The sequence below is a fragment of the Oncorhynchus mykiss genome, chromosome 12, assembly GCF_057628025.1.
Source record: "Oncorhynchus mykiss isolate SJ-2025 chromosome 12, ASM5762802v1, whole genome shotgun sequence".
Classification (NCBI taxonomy): domain Eukaryota; kingdom Metazoa; phylum Chordata; class Actinopteri; order Salmoniformes; family Salmonidae; genus Oncorhynchus; species Oncorhynchus mykiss.
Window position 1 is genome coordinate 12330026 of NC_143033.1, and position 13984 is coordinate 12344009.

General features: G+C 42.8%; 1 pseudogene across 1 annotated transcript; it reads left to right on the forward strand.

Moving 5' to 3' along the window:
• The first annotated feature begins 4037 nt into the window (after nt 1-4037).
• On the forward strand, nt 4038-13768 carry LOC110536962 (ornithine decarboxylase antizyme 2-like; annotated as a pseudogene). Its single transcript, XR_005034860.2, has 5 exons — nt 4038-4221; nt 7999-8138; nt 9674-9840; nt 11374-11459; nt 12245-13768. The product of XR_005034860.2 is annotated as an ornithine decarboxylase antizyme 2-like (transcript).
• Nucleotides 13769-13984: the final 216 nt, after the last annotated feature.

Here is a 13984-nt window from a genome sequence, read left to right on the forward strand (position 1 = left end):
GTGTGTGTGTGTGTGTGTGTGTGTGTGTGTGAGAGAGAGAGATGGTGTTTGCACTTTTAAAGATATCTGCTAATGGATGGAAGAATCACTTAGTCAGGGAGCCATAAGGACATGTAAAAGCCCATGTTGTAAAATGTGGTACCAAACAGTAGTTCCAGTGAAAGCATCACCACATAGTTTAACATTCCTGTTTGTACATTACACAATGTGGAGGAGCTTTCAGTGAAATTGGGGGATTTTACAACAACAACAAATGACCAGATTCAGAGATCATACAAACCATTTGAGGACCAGCGCACTCTGTGCAAATGAAATGCCTTCATTGTGGTGTCAATGTTCAATGGACCAAAAAAATGTCTCCCTGTTTCTGCCTTTTCGATATTGTTCACAGCAGCACATTGCAAAATCCAATTCCTGTCTGTCTCGTCCTTGGCTTAAAGCTAATTATAACCCAGTACCGCAGTGTGAGAGATGCTACAGAGTTTTACAGATGGAATACAGGTCTGTCTGGGGTTACTGTCTAGCTATTTACATTCCAGTCAAGTTCACTCCATGGAAGGTCACTGCAATCTGACCCTGGAGTGGGAGAGCTCATGTTATGTTTTTGTTACGTGCATTAGTACAGTGAAATGCCTTTCTTGCCTGCTCTTTCCTAACAATGCTAACAGTACTATTAAAACATATTACAAAATTAAGTAGAACAAATACAGGAACTAGAAATAAGAACACGAGAAAGTAAGTAAGCTATATACAGGGTCAGTTCCAGTACCATATTTACAATGTGCAGGGATACTGGAATGGTAGGGCTATATATGTATAGGGGTAAGGTGACTAGGCATCAGGATATATGATAAACGGAGTAGCAGCAGCATATATGATGATTGTGTGTGTGTGTGTGTGTGTGTGTGTGTGTGTGTGTGTGTGTGTGTGTAGAATGTGCATAGAGACAGTACAAAAATAAAATCGAAGGATCAGTGCAGGTAGGCTGTGTAGCCATTTTGTTAGCCATTTAGCAGTCTTATGGCTTTGGGATAGAAACTGTTCAGGAGCCTGTTGGTGTCAGACTTGATGCACTGGTACCACTTGCTGTGCAGCAGCAGAGAGAACAGTCTATGGCTTGGGTGACTGGAGTCAAATAATTTTACACCGCCTGATATAGAGGTCCTGAATAGCAGGGAACTCAGCCCCAGAGATGGTCTGGGCTGACCGCACCGCCCTCTGTAGCGCCATGCGATCGAGGGGCGGTGCTATTGCCATACCAAGCAGTGATGCAGTCAGTCAAGATGCTCTCAGTGGTGCAGCTGTAGAATTATTTGAGGATCTGAGGGCATATGCCAAATCTTTTTAACATCCTGAGGGGGAAGAGGTGCGGTCACACCTTCTTAGCGACTGTTTGCGTGTGTGTGGGGAAGAGGTGCTGAACACGCCTTCTTAGCGACTGTTTGTGTGTGTGTGGGGAAGAGGTGCTGTCACGCCTTCTTACCGACTGTTTGGACCATTAAGTCCTTAGTGATTTGGGCACAGGAACTTGAAGCAGAAATGGGATGAACATTAGTCTGGAGGTTTTGGGTCTCGGAACAAATACACACACCGAGCGTGTGTGTGCCTTTCAATCCTCCGTTGCTTTCTGCTTCATATCACTCTCAAAAACACAGAGCTCCTTTGTCATAGGTGGAATGTGTTGCTATGGTGCACTGACCAATGGAATTACATGTCTGGGGGAGCAGGAACTCAGAGTACCACAGACAACACTGTTGGGGGGTGTGAGTGAGTGGAGTGCCCCAGACAACCCCCCCCCCCCCCCAGTGACAGCAGCTACACTGAATGCTCCCCTCTTCTTTTGTTTCTCCGATGAGCACAGGTCATGAGGCTCATTCCACAGCAAATACCAGAGTTCTACAGAATAGTTCTCTTTAACCATTCTATTAACCAGTAGGACAAAGGAATAATTCAAATGTCCCAGTTAAAGTGAGTGGTTCAAATAGCAGTCAAACTGACAAAGAGATGTACATGATTAGATTGATATGTAGATTAGCATTACCTCAAACCAACCCTCTGTTACGATTCAATTCACTTTAAATTTCTCCATGAGATATCCTGAGGTCTGAATGTATAATTAACAGATCAGACCATATTGTATCTGCACTGAGGAACATAACTATGCAAAACAAAGCCAGATTGGGCAATAAGTAGAATGTTCCAAACCCAATTTTCTATGTACTTAATTATGATTCCTTCTCAGTAGTCTAAATACCTTAAACTATGGGAAATGTTCAACTGCAGTACAGAGTTTTTACAGAGGGATTTTTGGAGTAGTTACACAGCTGAAAACCAAAGCAAGCCTGTACTAGCCCTCTGCCCCCTCTCTCCACTTCACTGAGTCTATTTTGACAATAAGCGAAGCCACACTGAGATAGAGAGACAGTGGTTTACCACTTCAGCCAGCCTCTGAGATGTCTGTAGGGGATCCTATTATGGCTGGTTTTGAGTGACAGTGTAATCCATTGCTCAAATATAAAACAAATGGCTTCATAGAACATAACTGACATGACAATTAATGTGGCCAGAACACGTCAAGCCTGATACAGGTGTTTGTGATGCAAGGCTGACACCTAGTGGTTAACATGACGTGTTACATGTAGGCTCTACAGCAGTTAAATGACCGCAAGCAGCTGACTTGCTCAACATCTCAGCAGGGCCCCCAAGTATTAGAGCTGAGATGATTATAAACTGTAGCATGTCATGTCAGCGTCCGAAATGGCAAACTATTCCATTAATAGTGCACTCTATCCAAAAGTTTCTGGTCAAAACTAGTGCACTATATAGGGAATGGGGTACCATTTGGTTCATTTTTTTATTTAACCTTTATCTAACCAGGCAAGTCAGTTAAGAACAAATTATTATTTACAATGACGGCCTACCGTGGCCAAACCCTAACCCGAACGACGCTGGGCAAATTGTGTGCCACCCTATGGGACTCCCAATCGTGGCCAGTTGTGATACAACCTGGAATCAAACCAGGGTCTGTAGTGACACTGAGATGCAGTGCGCCACTCAGGAGCCCACCTATAATTACAATAATAGTCTGGCATTTTTAATTGGGGGGGGGGGGGGGGCTATAGACAATTCAAGGAAACAAATCAGCCTAAATTTCTCTCAATAGGCTTCACATTCCAATACAAGACTGTCTACCGGTACTATACATCATAATCCAGATTAGATGTGGCAATTTGTATAAGGTCCAGCCAGTTGCTTTGTCACCATTCAACAGAGTTATGTATTAAAGTTATGTTTAACTCCATGGTAAAAGGTCACTGGGTTCATCTTGTGCTAAATTCCAATCCAAAAGGCGCCTAGGGAATTGGGAGCCATTTAGGACATTCCTTACTTTGTCCCTGGTAATAGCATTCAAGATAAATAGATACTCCTTAAAGCTAAAGCTTACCCACCAGACAGACAGACAGTGGCATTTATAGCCAGGTAAACAAGCCAATGCTATATCCTCATCCCAAAAAGATAAACCTGCTTGGCAGGAACGTGCATGTACCCTATTGCAGTCTCTGCAGTTCACTGGGTTCATGGAGACATGTTTTTATGACAAAGTGAAAGTGGTATTTTATATTGCAGGGGAGGCTAGAGTAAAAATGTGTAAACCTACACAAATATGTACCGTACTAAAGTTTAAATAGGCAATAATATGAATACGGGCTTTATTAATGAACCCATTTAATTCCCACTGTATTCCTTTATTCACGTCTCTACAGACCTCTTAATAATTCAGTTCATTTCAATGAAATGTAACTTAAACTTGCATTATAATGTTGCATGGGGGCTTCAGATTCAACATTTCTTACCTTGGTCACAAACATCAGACCTACTGTCTGTCTTTGTTGTTAGTTTGCTGGCTTTGGTACTTTTCCACTTGCACAGAAGACGCCCCCACGAAGCTATCTTCACCTCTAGCTACGTATCGCTTGTTTCCCTCTACGTAGCTCGGGGCTCATTTAGCTTGAGTTCAGCACGGATCGGGCTTTATTACTCAGCCGACCATTGCAGTGAGCAGTCAGAAGCCCGTCGTGTCTCTACCCGAGGCCGGATGGTAAAATCCAACCTCCAGCGGATCTTAAACAGTCATTGCTTTGCTCGCGAGAAAGAAGGAAAACCACAGTGCTTTACTACCATGGCGGATTTAAGTAATAGTATTTGTGACATGATTGGCAAGTAAGTGGAGACAGACAGCAAAGTCAAGTGGGGGATGGTAGCTAGCAATTGTTTTCAGTGACGAGGAAGTAGCTACGAATATAAACTGGGATTTAATTTACTATGTCACAAAATACCCACAACTGGTTAACGAAGTAATCTATGAAAAATATCCAGAATTAATTGGGAAATAATTAAATTGTTTCAAGTTAGTCTTCTTCCTTCGTATGGTGCTAAACTAGCTTAGCTACGTAATATAAATACATGGTTTAGGGTTTTCTATGTTTCAATGGTTGCCAATGACGCCTCGTTTATAGCTATATAAGATGAGTTAACGTTAGATTGTTGACGTTGGCATAGTACCTAGGCTAACTCTTTCCACCTGAAAGCATAACGTTAGTAGCTATAGCATTAACATAGTCAGGTAGCTAGTTGGCTGGTGTATGAGTTAACAGGGCACAAATTAAACCCATTTAGAATGGTTCGTCGTTTCACCGATGAACTTCAAAAACAGAAGAAAAACATTTCCCTTTCCATTGTAATGTGGGGAATCTGCATCCATGATAGTTGCGTTTATCTTTAATCACATCACACTTTTGATTATTTAATAAGGCCTCAGTGACGCAACAATATTCGTTTCTCCATCTTGACATCACAAAGACATTTACATTAACATTACGTCATTATACTATTCTTCCCTCAAAATGATACAACATTATTGTAATTGCTGGGCATCATAATGTCTCAGTATTGTTGAGTTGGAGTTTATCTGACCCCCTTGCTTACAGCTGGATTAGGGTCTGACAGGCTTCCTTCCGGTTTAGATTGAAACACCAAGTAGCCCCCGAGAGAGACTATATATACACACACATGTGGACACCCCTTCAAATGAGTGGATTCAGCTATTGCAGCCACACCCGTTGCTAACAGGTGAATAAAATCAAGCACACAGCCATGCAATCTCCATACACAAACATTGGCAGTAGAATGGCCTCACTGAAGATCTGTCACTTTCAAAGAAGCACCTTCATAGGATGCCACCTTTCCAAAAAGTCAGTTTGTCAAGTTTCTGCCCTGCTAGAGCTGCCCCGGTCAATTGTAAGTTATGGTGAAGTGGAAACTTCCAGGAGCAACAATGGCTCAGCCGCGAAGTGGTAGGCCACACAAGCTCACAGAATGGAACCGCACAATAGGCCCAGTGTCGTTAGGGTTTGGCTGTGGTAGGCCGTCATTGTAAATTAGAATTTGTTCTTTAACTGCCTTGCCTAGTTAAATAAGTTTGGCAGAGGAGGCAAAATGATCTGGGGCTGTTTTTCATGGTTTGTGCTAGGCCCCTTAATCCCATTGAAGGGAAATCTTAATGTTACAGCATACCATGACATTCTAAACGATTCGGTGCTTCCAATTTTGTGGGAACAGTTTGGGGAAGGCCCTTTTCTCTTTCAGCATGACTAGTCCCCCATGCACAAAACGAGGTCCATAAAGAAATTGTTTGTTGAGATCTGTGTGGAAGAACTTGACTGGCCTGCGCAGAGGCCTGACCTCAACCCCATCAAACGCCTTTGGTATGCCGACTGTGAGCCAGGCCTAATCGCACAACATCAGTGCCCAACCTCACTATAGCTCATGTGGCTGAATGGAAGCAAGTCCCCGCAGCAATGATCCAACATCTAGTGGAAAACCTTCCCAGAAGAGTGGAGGCTGTTACTGCAGCAAAGGGGGATCAACTCCACATTAATGCCTGTAATTTTGGAATGAGATGTTCGACGACCAGGTGTCCACATACTTTTGGTCATGTAATGTATGCCTCGGAAAACCTACCTCAACCCGGGGATGAGAAATGTGGTGTACTCCGAATTGTTCCATTTATCCCAACTGTTACACCGATAAGATTGAATGCTTTCGTCCTCATGCTAGCTAGCAGTAGCCACAGCAGCTGTAATGGAATGGCATGTCAGAGCTGAGTGGCTTACACTGCCATTCCAAAATGACTGCCGTGACTTCTGCTACCCAGCATGAGGATGAAAAGGGCAGTTTTCCATTCAATCTTCTGTGTAATATTTGGATTAATGGGACACTTTGGATTACAACGAATTTCTCATCCCCGGATTGATGTATGTTTTCTGAGCCGTATCTCGTGCTGGCTCCTCTGTGTCTTCCAAAAAGGAATCCTGTCTGACCCTAGTGCAGCTGTAAGTAAGCCGGTCGGATCTACTGGCTACCAACCCTTATGAAACAATTAAATATCTACATGGGATGAATTCATTATTCCATGTAGTAGGTTATATTTTTTGACTTCTAGCGATCATTGTCAGGTTTTAGGGTCATATAGTTTTAATCATAGGTAATCCGGTAGCGGCGTAGTTTAGATTGTGCACGTTTTTTCCTCATTGTGATGCCTTCCTGTCGAGATTCAATTCAGCCTCATCAGATGTTCCCTGAAGGGGATTCTGCAACCCGCTGTTGCGTTGACCAATGAATTTACGTTTACTGACATATGATGGCGGATGTGTTTGTGGATCTTGTTTTGCCTTGGATGAATATCTTCCGTTTTAACAGGAAACCTGGCCCTATTGTGCCATGATATTATGTGCTTACTAATGCCCAGATTCTGATCACAATTATGAAGGAAGAGCTGATGCTATAACACATACAAAAAAACATAGTACGTTTTTCATGGGAGGTTTAAAATCACACAAGCTGTGTATTGCATCCACTTTACTGGCCCATCTCACTGCAGTGAGAGCTTTGTAGCGCACATCATTGTTTTCAGACACCCACTCCAGCATCCCTGGCTGTCCCTTAGCCTGTCCTACTAATCCACTCCTGTCCTGTTAGCTAGGCAGCCTGTTGCACTAAATAAATACACTCGGCAACACAAGTGTAAGAATCCCATACGTTTTGGAAGTCCTATTGTTGTATTGAAACGGTTTTTAAACCACATCACTAATTAAACCACAGGTAGGTCCAGGTTTATTTACACCAATACATGTGCCACAATGGAGCACTTTGTCAGTTGCTAACAAAGCGAGAGTAAACATGGCGTCCTCCAAAGGTGATGCAGCGCCCGCCCCCTTGGGCCAATTGCGTATGACTAACATTTGAGTTATCGTATCCATTATATTAACCAGATACTCAAGTGACCGCTATATAATAATGAGAATAAAGATCTTCAAAAATGAAAGGCATTTATTGTGGGTACCAGTCCCTTCAGCTAATCCACTCCATGTCGTGCCAAAGGAAAAAACGCCACCTGCAGGAGAAGACAGATTTTGGGGCCAGTAATCCCTCTTGCTTCTCTTCTTCCTCTCTGTTGTGACTCACAAATTTCAGTTAATTACTATAGCTCCCATCTTTGGCCAATCAGTGTAATTTTGTAAATGGCAAGACTCGTCATTCACCTAAGTTTTGTGAAAATCGAGCCAGTGCTTTTCTGAGATATGGCGTGTGACTAACGGATGGACCGAGACCGATCCACAGTCCCGTCCTTGATTTCATCGCGGGGGACAATAAAGTAAACTAAATTGCAGGATAGGATAGTAATAAGAGCGTGAGGAAAACCAGCCCCACCTCCTACGTTGTTGTGTTTAGCCTAGAAACATACAGGAATGGGTTTCTTTAGGCTCTGCTTCCTCTGGGTTTAGAAATACAACGGAGAACCGGTGACAATGAAATGTGAAAGTTAGCGTAAACAAACCTCTGTTTCTCCCTCATCCCTTCTAGCCTGTCCCTGCTGAAGTAGTATCCGTGGGCCTAACCCCCCTCTCTCTCTCTCTCTCTGTGTGTGTGTGTGGCCAGTCTTTCCCTGCACTGTAGTAGTTCCCGTGGTCCGGGGCCTCTGTGGTGCTCCTGATGCCCCTCTCCCACCCCTGAAGATCCCAGGTGGGCGAGGTAATGGTCAACGGGATCACACTTCTTCATCTCGGCCGTTCGACTCCGTGAGTACATCAACCCTCACATATACGACCTGCTTGTTAAATACATAATGCATCAAGCACACTCGTCACATACTAGAAATAAATATTGTTGGGAGGTTATATTTTCAGGTGCCAACTTATTCCATTTTACATTTACGTGTTAGTCATTTAGCAGACACTCTTATACAGAGCCACTTACAGGAGCCACTAGGGTTAAGTGTCTTGCTCAAGGGCGCATCAACAGATTTTTCTCCCCCCTCCCCCCCCTAGTCGGCTCAGGGATTCGAACCAGCGCCCATTCGGTTACTGGCCCAATGCTCTTACCCACTAGGCTACCTGCCACCCTAAGTTTGTAGTCTCATATATGTACTCTGAATGACATAAACAGGACCTATAGCTAGTATGTGATCGTCGTACTATATTCTAATGTCTTGAATAGGCTACTTGGTCCTTGGGGGAGGGGTAGTAAACAGCTGGTAGTTTCACTTCTCTGTGTTTTGTTAACGCCTCTATTCTCCAGGTTTTATTGTTACATATCCTGTTATCTAGTGCGTAGCTTTCATTGTGGGTTATCACATAAGTTTACACTACTGCACTCTGACTGCAATCTTTTTTGGGAAGGGTTTAGAGTGCACTACTTTTGACTAGAGCCGTATATAGGGAATAGGGTGGCATTTTGGAACACATACACAACAAAACAAAACAGGCAACAATTACACACAGGTTGTTGTCATTCACTCAGTGTTCAAAACAACCTGACATTTCAGGAAGGAATGAGAGAGAAACTCTTGTTTTCATGGTGATGCCATGACCACATCCTGTCATGTGATGGCTCTGTTAGCTATCTGTGTGAAATAATAGGGGAGTCTGTACAACACAAGGCTGATATTGTTGACAGACATGCAGGCTCACTCTCTCTGCTACTACCATGTCCTATTGCTGTGTGCAGGTTGACCGACAGACTACAAATGACAGTTGCGTACTGGTACTGTATAGGAAAGATCCCGTCACCCTCTACTGACTATGATTCATTCATTATTTGGTTGATTACCAAGCCCTTCTTGAAAGGCTATTACATGAGCTGAGGGCATAAAAATGGAAATAATTTCTCCCCGGGTCAGTGGAGACCTGTGAGACCTCCAGCTAATACCCCCAGTCTCTGGACTGGCTGGTTCTGGGGATCCCGCGGTTCTCCACTGATTTGAGTTATTATGCCCCCATCTCAAGGAATAGCCTTCGGGCCACCTTGAAATTAGACTCACTGGCCTCATTTGGACAGTTTAGATTGAGTTTAAGGGAGGTGATATGTTTGTTTTGATTCGTCGTGTCTATAATTTATTGTATGTTCACGTTCACAGGGCTCCCTGGTCTCAATGGTGACTCAGCCAGTATAATAAAAAATAATACATTTAAAACCGTGAGGTCCTGCCTGAACTTGTCCAATAACAACACAGCTATTCCCTTTCTATTGAAACGGTGTGCTCTAGTGAACACAACCATGAAGTTGTCTTTAATCACTAACGTTCCTTCTGTTTCCTTCCATTTTGGTTTTCCAGAACTTGACGGTGACAGCGGAGCCGGCGGGGAACGGTCGCCCCGGGATACTCCACTTCCAGAGCCGCCTCACTGTTTCCAGGGTGATCAACTGGGACGCGGTGCTGAGTGGGAATGCTCTGTATGTGGAGATACCCATAGACCCCCTCCCCGAGGGCAGCAAGGAGAGGTGAGTTTATGGGGCCCATATGCATTGGGTGCGTAACCTGATTAAGGTGTCCACCCACGCTGCTCAGAATGACAGAAATCAGATTTACATTATGGTCATTTATATTAACAGAACATACAAGTCGAGAATGCAACGATACGCGGTACTTCTTACCGAATTCTGATGTGCACTCTGAAGATGTTCAAAGAACTGTCCACATTTACTTTTCCTCAGATAAGATGAGTAACAAACAAGCTAAATCACTAGCCTGTCAATCTACTATCCCCCATAGTTAAAAAGTTGACCTATTCTATTGGTCAGCTTATCAATTAAAAATATCCTATTTAAAACAGACTCTGGGACAGTTGTGTGAATATGGATCCCTAATTCATAGAACCAGTTGGCCTAAGCTACATAAACATTCAAAATAAACATAAAAAAAAACAATGAGTCTGATGCAACAGATCAGAACGTTGATCTTAAAATGTTGATCAACTATTTCTTCACATAAGTGCACAAGGCAGTAGGCTACGCACAAATGCTCGTTCCATAATGCAGTTAGCAGGAAAACACTGCTGTCTAAAGGGCACTGCACATGCAAGAGGTTCCATGTGACAGAGATGAAAATATCAGTTTGAAATTTAGGGGAGGAGATCTAATAGGCAACTTTGAAGCAAGAGAAGATGTGCCTCATATGTATTGAAACATTCAGGTTTCAAACAATGAAGTAAATATATTTTTCAAAGTGCCTTCGGCTCATTGTGACGTGACGTTGCAGTTTGAGATGCTGCGCTGGTTGACAGATTTTCCGCTCTAAGGCTCTAGCTGTATGATGTGCGAATATACAGTACACACGCCAATTTAATTCCACTAAATTATGCAAATGAACCTATAGACCGATAAGCATGACCAGTCAAATGTAAAATCCATCAATCACAATGTGTTTTTCCCTTTCTCCCGGACAATTGGCCGGTTGGTGTCAAATGTATTTATCCTGCTGTTACCAGCTAATGGAAACGCTGATACCTTTGGAACCCGCTCCCGAGGAGAGGACCATGTGTGGCTGAGGGAGAGGCGGTGTAGATCTTTAGAATTGGTGTTTAGTCTGTCATCCAAGTTAATATCTCTCTCGCTCTCTCTTGCTCTCTCTGTCTCTTGCTCTCTCTGTCTCTTGCTCTCTCTGTCTCTTGCTCTCTCTGTCTCTTGCTCTCTCTGTCTCTTGCTCTCTCTGTCTCTCGCTCTCTCTCTGTCTCTCGCTCTCTCTCTGTCTCTCGCTCTCTCTCTGTCTCTCGCTCTCTCTCTGTCTCTCGCTCTCTCTCTGTCTCTCGCTCTCTCTCTCTCTCGCTCTCTCTCTCTCTCGCTCTCTCTGTCTCTCGCTCTCTCTCTGTCTCTCGCTCTCTCTCTGTCTCTCGCTCTCTCTCTGTCTCTCGCTCTCTCTCTGTCTCTCGCTCTCTCTCTGTCTCTCGCTCTCTCTCTGTCTCTCGCTCTCTCTCTGTCTCTCGCTCTCTCTCTGTCTCTCGCTCTCTCTCTGTCTCTCGCTCTCTGTCTCAACAGTTTTGCGGCTCTCCTGGAGTATGCAGAAGAAGATCTTAAAGTTTTCTGCGTGTTCGTCTGCTTTTACAAGAACAGAGATGATCGTGGTACGTATAACTGTCCTATTTTAAAACGTATTCCTACACCAAACCCACAGTTTCAATAGAGAAGCATCGTGGTACGTATAACTGTCCTATTTTAAAACGTATTCCTACACCAAACCCACAGTTTCAATAGAGAAGCATCGTGGTACGTATAACAGTCCTATTTTAAAACGTATTCCTACACCAAACCCACAGTTTCAATAGAGAAGCATCGTGGTACGTATAACAGTCCTATTTTAAAACGTATTCCTACACCAAACCCACAGTTTCAATAGAGAAGCATCGTGGTACGTATAACAGTCCTATTTTAAAACGTATTGCTACACCAAACCCACAGTTTCAATAGAGAAGCATCGTGGTACGTATAACAGTCCTATTTTAAAACGTATTCCTACACCAAACCCACAGTTTCAATAGAGAAGCATCGTGGTACGTATAACTGTCCTATTTTAAAACGTATTCCTACACCAAACCCACAGTTTCAATAGAGAAGCATCGTGGTACGTATAACAGTCCTATTTTAAAACGTATTCCTACACCAAACCCACAGTTTCAATAGAGAAGCATCGTGGTACGTATAACAGTCCTATTTTAAAACGTATTCCTACACCAAACCCACAGTTTCAATAGAGAAGCACATCCCAACTGTGGATTTTTTTTCTTTTCCAAACACTGTTTGGTAGATCGTTTGCTCACTAGGAGCTAAAAGGAATACGTCAAGTGAGTCCAACAATTATATTAACAAAGGTCTTGTTGTTTTGTTATTTCTATTGTGTTTCTCTCCACAGCTAAACTTGTGCGCACATTCAGCTTTCTGGGCTTTGAGATAGTGAAACCGGGCCATGCCGTTGTCCCACCTCGACCTGACGTTTTCTTCATGGCCTACAACTTCGACAGGGACTCTTCCTCCGACGAGGATTAGCTCTGACCCCTGTGGGGTGTTCCAGGAAGCAGAATCATCATATTAGCCAGTTAACTTTTGATAAGCAGTCAAATCTCTTGATTTAAAAAAAGAAGTTTAACTTCAATAATGGGTTTGTTGGTTGTCAAGTCAGTCATACAAAGTCTATATTTCTAGGAATGATTAAATTAATTCATAATGTTTAGTTATGACAGTTGGATGTCTAAGTAACACGTTGATCCTGCTTTCTGGAAGAGCCATGCCTAGCCTGCATCCCAAATAATGAAAACTGCCGTTTTCGCTATTGTCTCACTAACAGTTTCAATGAAGAGATGGTTCAGTCAGACTGAAGTCTGAAAGCCAGACTGATGACCACAATTGTGAAGTGAAGCAGTTGTGAAAGGGAGCAATTTCAGTTTGGATCCAGGCTAACCCCTGCCCCCTACCCAATGCCCTACCCTCTCCTGTACCCCAGCCAATCGACCACCTGACCCAAGTGCTTACAGCCTTCCATGCTTTGTGTCAAAGGAAGCGGATGATTAGGATGTGTATCCCCTAGTTTCACAGCTCGGCTGATATTTGTTAAATTCTTCAGTTCGGTTTCGTTGGTATTTTGTTCAACACTTCAGAGGGAACCATGTTTTTTAAGGACTTTGAGAATATTGCAATTTTGTTGTCATCAATCAATTGTCTATTGCTATTTTTTGTTCTTTATTCTTGTTGCTAAAAAGATGGAGGACTCGTCGTTATTTCTTAAATGTACAAAAACAGGTTGTCAGAATTACACTTGGGTACTCCAACTTTTAATTTGATTGGCTAAGATATACCTTAGTCATTGAAATAAGAGCATACGCTTTTATTTATTTGGCTATATTCAATATAATCTTTTTATTTCATTGGTTAAGATTAAAACAAAAAAACGTCAGCCCCACCTTTAATCTGACAATTGTTTAGATATAGAGGCACTCGATCTTCTGAAAATGTTGTAATGATGTGTGTAAACATTACTTTTGAGCAAAAACTGCCCCGATATTGGTACTTCATGGCTGGATAATAGCTCTTTAGACTAGAAGTGTGTGTTGGAGAGCACAGGTGAATGCTGTTTTGTGTGACTGGTTTGGGTGCATTTGTGATAAATATGTAATATGATGGGTGAATTGGTACAAAGCTTAAAAAAAAGGGGGGGGGGGAATCCAAAGTGCTTTTGCTTTTCTGTCTTGATACCTGAACATTATTGTAGAGCATCGTTTGGATACATGTGTTGTGATGTCTGATGGGATATTTGGACTAGCATTCCTTTGAACTTATTTTTATTTTAAATTCAAAATTGTTTATAAGTTTGATGTGCATCTTGCATAGTGGTACCTATTGTGCTTCTGTGACAATAAAATTAAGAAAAATGCAAGTCTCATCATGACACCGTATGTGGCCTGTTTTACATGGCGCACTGTTGAAGACGCCTGTGGTGGCCAGTCTGTAGCCATGCCTCGGGGCAAGGACGCACAGGTTCTCATTTTAGACATTTACCATCAGGGTAGTACGCTAGTTACTGATGTGTCAGTATTTCTGCGAAGTAAAGATACAGGAGGAACAGATTGCCGAGTTGTGACTGGATAAACTGTTTTCA